This window comes from Physeter macrocephalus, chromosome 9, assembly GCF_002837175.3.
Source record: "Physeter macrocephalus isolate SW-GA chromosome 9, ASM283717v5, whole genome shotgun sequence".
Taxonomy (NCBI): domain Eukaryota; kingdom Metazoa; phylum Chordata; class Mammalia; order Artiodactyla; family Physeteridae; genus Physeter; species Physeter macrocephalus.
The window spans coordinates 100,388,474-100,397,310 of record NC_041222.1 but is presented as its reverse complement, the minus strand read 5'-3'; positions in this window follow the sequence as shown (position 1 = coordinate 100,397,310).

Here is an 8,837-nt window from a genome sequence, read left to right as displayed (position 1 = left end):
TCATTAAGTTTATTGATTTGAATTTTTGAATTGAATGACAGACAAAGGGGAGGTAAATAGACTTTGTGAATGAAAAAAACGAGATCAGAAGCTCTAGTGCAGAAATGAGCCAGATATGTGTGGACAATGAGAAAGTTTTCCTGATAAGGGTGTGTTCTGTTCAACAGTGAAGATTAATTTTGACTATGTAGGTTGGGAACAAGATTATGGAAGATCTGAAAACTAAGGGGTGCAGACTGAATTTTGTACTGTAGTAAAGAGTGAGCTATTACATGTTTTCACAATAGCATGAGAGAATTTTAGGTTTGTTAGCCTGGTGATGGTAAGCAGGCTGGGCGGGAAAACAAGAGAATAAAGTCATGGCGATTAGGTAGGAAGTCTCAACTTGGATAAAAGTCATTCCTTATATTTTTTACATCTCTTTATGATTTATAAAGCATCCAATAAGCCTATAAGAGAACTTCTCACAACAAGCCTCAGAGGAAGGTAGGGCAGATATTAATATTCTTATCCTATATAGAATTGAGATTCAATCTGGATTTGTCCAAAGTCACAGAACTGGCAAATAGTGTCCCTGGAACTCAAACCTATTTTGTGCCTTTTTAATCTCTAAGACCAGTATTCCTGTCATTAAGAAATAGAAATGAAAGGGGAGATATCAAAAACTGAAAATATACAACTTTATAAGGTATAATTCACATTATGTAGCAGTAAGTTGTGGCCTGAATATCAGGAAATATAAGTCCTAATCCTTGAGTTAGTGTGATCTAGTGTGACCTTAAATAAATGTCTTCTATGGCCAGCTTCTTCTTCCTCATCTGTAACATGAAGGTTGCTCACAAAATGCTCTTTAAATTCATTCTGGCTCAATGGTCTTGGAGTTTGTGAGTGAGTCATCAGCTAGAGGTCTGGATGACCAAGTGAGGCTGGTATCACGGCAGTATGAAAATTGGAGGACAGTGTCAATTTGAGGGCCAGGAATGATGAGCTCAGGTTTGCACATCAGGAAAAATTTAAAGGGAGTGGCTGGCAGAATAACAGTCCTCCAGATATGGCCACATCCTTATCCCTGGAATCTGTGAACATGTTACCTTACATGCAAGAGAAATTGCAGATGTAATTAAAATAAGTATTTTTTTGAGATTGGGAGATTATCCTGGATTATCTCCATGGGAAGAGGGAGGAAGGAGAGTCAGAGTTAGAAAAGAAGATTTAATGACAGACGCAGACGTGAAGTAATTGCTGTCTTTGAAGATGAAGGAGGGATATGAGCTGAGGAACGCAGGCAGCCTCTAGATCTAGAAGAAGCAAGGACATGGCCTCTCCCCTAGGGCCTCCAGAAGGACCACAGCCCTGCTGACACCTTGACACTCGCTGAGACCCCCTCTGGACTTCTTTTTCTTTTTTTTAAGATTTATTTATTATTTATTTAATTTATTTTTGGCTGCCTCGGGTCTTAGTTGCGGCACCTGGGATCTTTGTTGAGCCATGTGAGATATTTCCTTGCCCCGCGCGGGCCTCTCTCTAGTTGTGGCACACAGACTCCAGGGCGCATGGGCTCTGTAGTTGTGGTGCGTGGGCTCTGTAGTTTGCGGCACGCGGGCTCTAGTTGAGGTGCACGAGCTCAGTAGTTGTGGTGCGTGGGCTTAGTTGCCCCGCAGTATGTGGGATCTCAGTTCCCTGACCAGGGATCGAACCCGCGTCCCCTGCATTGCAAGGTGGAGTCTTTACCACTGGACCACCAGGGAAGTCACTCCCCAACCCTGGCCCCCGGACTTATGACCTCCAGAACTGTGAGGCAATACATCTGTGCTGGTTTAAGCCACTAAGTTTGTGATAATTTCTTACAGCAACCTCAGGAAACAAATACAGGGAGTGTCTAGGGAGGGAGGACTAATATTCACTGCCACCTACTGAATCCCAGGCGTTGATATCACAATAAGCTTCTGGGGGAATCAGTGTGCTCACTGTTTTATCCATCAGGAAAGTAAACCTGAAAGCGGGAGTAACTTGCCCAGGTGACACAGTAAGAGTGGGAATTCAGACTCCGGGCTGTGTGACTGACGGTTCCATCATCCAATTTCCGGTATGAAAGGCAAAGTCCACAAGAAACCTGCACGGTTGCTTAATCCCACAGTGCTGGAAAACCAGAGGAAATATGGTAAAAAAATCAATGAACTAGGAGCTTGGGAACGTCGATGATCTAGCAACATTAAGATCTAGCAACATGAGGCAGGGATGGGCCAGCATCAACACTAACTCAGTTCCAGGTCCATTTTACACTATTTCAATAAACCATCACAAACCACGCTATGAGGTACATTTTATTCTCCCCGTTTTTATGGCTGAGGAACTGAGGCTTAAATAGGAAACTACCTTGCCCCAAATCCTATAGCTAATGGCAGAGCTGGGATTTAAATACAAAGCTCATCTTCTTGACTAACAAAACAAAACAAAACAAAAGACCCCAAAACTTTTATTTAAAAAAAATGAGGGGCTTCCCTGGTGGTGCAGTGGTTAAGAATCTGCCTGCCAATGCAGGGGACACGGGTTCGAGCCCTGGTCCAGGAAGACCCCACATGCCGCGGAGCTACTAAGCCCGTGCGCCACAAGTACTGAGCCTGTGCTCTAGAGCCCGTGCTCCACAACTACTGAGCCCGTGTGCCTAGAGCCCGTGCTCCGCAACAAGAGAAGTCACTGCAATGAGAAGCCCGCGCACCGCAACGAAGAGCAGCCCCCACTCGCCACAACTAGAGAAAACCCACACGCAGCAACGAAGACCCAAGGCAGCCAAAAATAAAATAAAATAATAAATTTTAAAAAAAGGAAGAGCCAGAGAAAGGCATAATTTAATTATCACTTGAAAATATATGACACACACACACACACACCCACACCCCACGCCAAACTCACACAGAAGATTGTAATTGGCTTGAGGTCATGGATGTTTATATCATTATTTGCTCTCCAGGGTGCTTAAAACAGTCTTGAGTAGATTGTAGGCACCCAATGTACACTCACTAGATGGAATCTGTCAGCGGGATAGAGGGGATTCTGTATAAGGGTGACTGAAAAGACTGGAACCCCAAAGTCTGAAAGGATGAAGGTTGAGATCTGATGGAACCCAAATGTAGCAGAGTCCCCTCTCCCCCTTAAAGCTTTTCTCTGTGCCTCCATCCATCACTGATTTCCTCTTTCTCTTTCCTGATTGCCCCAAGTGCTTGGGCACTTGATCACTCAGTTTTGCACTTCATCCTGCTGCACTGATAGCAACAGCGTCCCCTGCCTCCTGTATCAACCCAACTTTCTAGTCTCCCCATCCCTCTCATCCTTGCTCTCCAGCCTGATCGCTTGTCTATGCAAATCCTTGTCTCTGGACTGCCTGATGCCCTGACTAGAGCCGGTGGAATCCCTGCCTCACACCAACCTGTATCTAGATCCTCTTTGCTCACTGCTCCAACTTTTGGGGTTAATTCTCCCTTCCCCCACAATGCCTTCTTTAACTCTTCCAGCTCTTCTCCTCCACTTCCTCTAATCCTATATTTCTTATAGAAATATAAGAAAATTCAAGAAGGGTTTAAGTCAATTCACAGATGACAGAGTCCTTAAAGACAGAAACATTTACAAAATACTCCTCAGTGGAGCTGCTGTCCAAAAATACAGATGTGCCTACCCCTTCATTCCTACCTGTCTCTGCAACCCTGCAGGTGTGTGCACACTCTGCACCCTTCAAAAATAAAACCCTCCTTCAAACATTTATTGCCTTTCTCCCATCCCTCCCATTTCTTCCTACCACTACCACCATCCTATAGGTATCACTTTAATTTTTTGTAAAAATACAAGCAAATAAGAATAGATAACCTTATCCCTTTCCCTTCCTTACAGAAAACATAGCAAGCTGTATTGTTTTGCACCTTACTCTTTTTGGAGAACAAAGTATACTACAACTCTTTCTATACCACTGAAAAAGAAAAGTGTAAATTTACAATATCACTGCATGTATCCTGTAGCGTAGATATGCCACAATCTAACTAATTTAACTGGTCTCCTTTTGGATTGACACTTCATTTTCTTTCCCTCCCATCTTTTTTCTTGCTATTATAAACAATGCTAAATGAATAATCTTGGCCACATGTAATTTCTGGCATGTGCATGTTTATCTGTAGGATAAATTCCCATAATAGGGACTGCTGTCTCAGAGGGTGATTGCATTTGCAATTTTGATAGATAGTGCCTAATTCCCTTCCATAGAGGTTGTACCATTTTGTAACACCAGCAGGAATGTGTGAGAGGGCTTGTTAAAATTTCAGTTCTTAACATCAAATATAGAAATGGAGCTTCTCAGGATAATGGGTTCTCTGTGCTTACTCGGCAGTGCTCAAAGAAGTCCTATTTCTATAGAAGACAATTGGATACGAGGAATAGAATTGATAAGGAGGACATCTACCTACTGGTTGTGAGGCTTTACCTAGGCTCAAATTAGGAAAATCTTGTGAAGAATGTAGGAAGCCCCTTTGCAATGCTTTTGCTGGGGCAAATCGTCGTGTTGGAATTCAAGTGTCCTGTCTCTCAGATGTGTATCAGCATCTTACATAATAGGGTCCCTCCAGTGACTAAACCAGTAACACTGACTTCATTTTGAGGGGCCAATAGCTGTCTGGCCCAGGGCAAGGGTAGAGTAAGTGGTTTAGGCTTTAGAGTCTAATCCATGCCTACCCTACCTCCTAAGGGTGAGACTCTGGGTGTCATGAGGCTCATTCAAGCCTGTTTTCTAGACCATTAGAATGGGGACACTAATGCCCATGCCTTTTTGGACTGTTGTAAGATTAAATGGAATAATGTTTGGGATAGTGACTAACACAGAACAGCATTCAACACTCACTTTCCCTCTCTACCTTTCTGAAAATAACAGAGAATTGGGACAAAAAACCCCAAAGTTCTCTCTAAATAGCCAAAATGTATGCCACAATTTCCATATATTAAATCTGTCTCCCTTTACTCATAGAAGAGGCTCTAAAAATCTATTTACTATTATTTTACATGTTATTCCAACATCTTTTGTAATTTGTCTTCCCAGCCTATATCCGAGTGGAAATAACAGGGGCCAAAGCTGTTAACTGACTGAATGATGAAAAGCAGAGTTTAAAAAAATGGTTATTTAGAAACAACAATAACAACAAAAGTGACCAGTAGGCCTGGGTGCCTCTTTAGCAGGCCCATAGACAGTCAGAGCCTCTTAGCATAAGGCTACCTTAAGGGCAAATCATCAAGAAAGGGTTAATTGGCGTGCTTGCTGGTAAGAAAGCAGACCAGTGGGCAATGCATTTCTTTTATTCCCTTCCCCACCCCCGGTTTACTAAAGAATTGAGATATCTCTGGAATATATCAATTGAGTTTTATGAAGATATACATCATAAAATGTAAAGTAATGCAACGAAAGTCACTTCAAAGGGTACATTTCAATTACGTGAAAAATTAATTAATTCACTCATTTAACCAATATTTATAGAGTGCTCACTATGTGTTCAGGACTGTCCTAAATGCTGGGCTGGCTTGGACATCGAATTGCCCCAAAATTCTAGGTTAAAAAAAAAAAAGTACCATTCATAGCACAGTCCAAATTTATGTTAACCTTTCAATGAGTCTTCATGAGAGGTTTACTATCATTGATTTCAATTTTAGAAACTCCTGGGTTCTACAAAGTATCCCTTCCATAGAAGGCAGAATGGTAAAATTGTTGAAACAGCAAATGTAAAGTTGAAATCACTTGACAGTCTGTGAATCTTATATATCTACTTTAAACTTCAATTTTGATAAACCCTTTTGACTTAGCCTCATTTGTCTGCCTTATATAGTGACCGTAATTTACTTAGCTAATTTCACTAGTAGATTATGTTCTTTCAGGGCACAGAGAAACAGAAAATTGTAAATATGTCATTGCTGCTTGCTTTTTTATCTCATTTCACAGGCTCACAGGCTCAAATAGCGAAAATGTATTTAAAAACAAATTAATTGCATCTATTTCTTAGAAGTATTTGAAAATGCTTTCATTTATTAGAGATACCAAATCTACTGGATGATAGAATTTAAGTAACTATACGTTGGCATATGTGAACATAGCAATAACAATAATAGCAATAGTAATAATAATAATAGTTATCATTAATCCAGTGCTTACTACCTATCAGGCATTGTGTTGAGAGCTTTGAATAGATTACGATCTTTAATCTGTCCAACAACTTTAAAAAAAATAAATTTATTTGTTTTATTTATTTATTTTTGGCTGCGTTGGGTCTTCGTTGCTGCTAGCGGGCTTTCTCTAGTTGCGGTGAGCAGGGGCTACTCTCTGTTGTGGTGGCAGTCTTCTCATTGCGGTGGCTTCTCTTGTTGCGGAGCATGGGCTCGAGGCACATGGGCTTCAGGAGTTGTGGCTCACAGGCTCTAGAGCGCAGGCTCAGTAGTTGTGGTGCACGGGCTTAGTTGCTCTGCGGCATGTGGGATCTTCCCAGACCAGGGCTCAAACCCGTGTCCCCTGCGTTGGCAGGCAGATTCTTAACCACTGTGCTACCAGGGAAGCCCTGCCGAACAACTTTTCAAAGAAGCCACTGTTATATTCCCATTTATATAATGGAGGAAACTGGGGTTTAAAGAGGTTAACTGTCTTGTTCACATTATTCATGTGATTATTTTAGTGGAACTGGGATCCAAACCTGGGCAGTCCTACTCTACAGCTATGCCATCTTTTAAAGGTGTTATTAACTCAAATTCAGTAAAGAAAGAAGCAGAATCTCATCTAAATGCAGAGTAATCCTTACCCGCTGGCTATAAGTTTTACGCCCATAGGAACAAGGAGGCTTAAATTATAGTGTGAAGTAAAAGGATACCCTTATGTGACATGTTTCCAAAAGTAGATTTTGGATTATTTCTTCCCCCCCTCCCCGCTCAAATGGCAAAGGTAAAAATTCTCTTTGAGTACTTTCTGTAAAAGTCTTTACAGGTTTTAGCTTGGCATAAATATCCATGAAAAGTTGTGTACCAAAATATGGAATCCTCACCTTGCCCTGCCACCCCCAAAATTTAACTAGGAGCTATAGTGCTAAATATTATATATCTCAAAATAATGATACTGAAAATTTCAAAGGCATCTTTCTTCCATGAAACCTCAATGCCATACAAATATTACCTAATTTGTCCTATTTGAAGGAAAATTATTGGCATGATTAGAAGGTTTTACTGAAGGAAGAAGTAGACAGAATCAGAAAATTGACCACAAAAATCCAGAGAGGTCAATGAGAAAATTCAGGGTTAGAAAATTTTTTCTTTAAACTCCAAAATGTTCCATTCACCTGATCAGTAACAATTGTGACCATGTGTAGCTTTCTCTATCTGGCTTCAAATATACTTTCACTAGAAGATCATTGTAATTCCGTTCAGTGCTGCTTCACTTTTGTAAATTGTTAGTTAAGTAGTGTACCCTGCACCTATTTTAATGATATAGCACATTGATAACATTTTCACTTATTTAAAGCCATGTTTACTGACAGATCCTTAGCAACAAAAAAATTATAAAAGGCAATTTTCACACATCCAAAAGCTTGAAGAAGTAACTGATACAGCTTAAACCCTGGCTAGTTCTGAATTTTCCAAATGAAGGTCACAGAATTGAAAAACTGCATACTTAAAAAAAAAAGTTGGGGCTTCCCTGGTGGCACATTGGTTGAGAGTCCACCTGCTGATGCAGGGGACACAGGTTCGTGCCCCGGTCTGGGAAGATCCCACATGCCGCGGAGCGGCTGGGCCCGTGAGCCATGGCTGCTGAGCCTGCACGTCCGTAGCCTGTGCTCTGCAACGCGAGAGGCCACAACAGTGAGAGGCCCGCGAACCGAAAGAAAAAAAAAAAATTAGTAGAAATACATTTTAATGGTGAAGAAAATACACTCAAGGTCACAATATGCCAATTCAATCTTCGCTGTAATTTTCAAGACCCAATCAGGCTGGTTATCACTGGATTTTTGCCTGCATTTTTCTTAAGGGAATGGTGAAAACTTTATTGCAAAAGATGGTAAAGTTGTCAGTGACAAGAAAATCAGGGGGTCAAGAGAGGTAAAAGAGGAGGGAGTTGTCTAAATAGAAGTGAGAATCAGTTAGTTGTGTGTGGGAATCTAAACTGACTTATACAATTTCTAAAGACCCTCAAAATAAGAAAAGGAGACAAATTTAAAAGAAAAAAATCAAAAAAGGAAAAGAAACAGCCAAAGAGGTGAGACACAGCCATTTTGATGGGGGGGGCGTCTAACTACACAATGAGGTCATCCTATCTCCCGGAAGTGACACGTAATCACCTGCTTTGCACTAGCTCCGCCCCTTCCCTCACAGGTCCCGCCCCTCCGCCAGCAGCCGGGAGGGTGTTAGGGGGCGTTTCTCCAGGAGGAAAGCTGTGAGCTGCGACGCTGAGGAAGGGGACCCCAAAACGTCTGGCACTGCCCCCTCCAGGGATCACTTTGGACCGCTTCACTCGGCCCAGCGGGATTCAGAAACGCCGAGGGGTCAACCTGATGGGTTTCGGGGTCAACGGAAGAGGGGAAGGGGAGCCCTGGCGGGGTGAACCCCCCGGTCCCCCGCCCAGCAGCTGAGGCACAGGAGGGCGGCCATCTTGGCCGGGAGGGTAGGGCTGGGGAGCTGCGGGCGCCGTGCGATTGGGGGGCTCGCCCGGAAGTGACGCCAACTACCCGGAAGCGGAGGGGGTTCCCTGGCCCACTCCCCCCTCGTTCGTTTGCTCCCCCGCTTCCTCCCCGCCCCCCTTCCTCTCCATTCGTTTCCCCCCCCTTTCCCTGCCT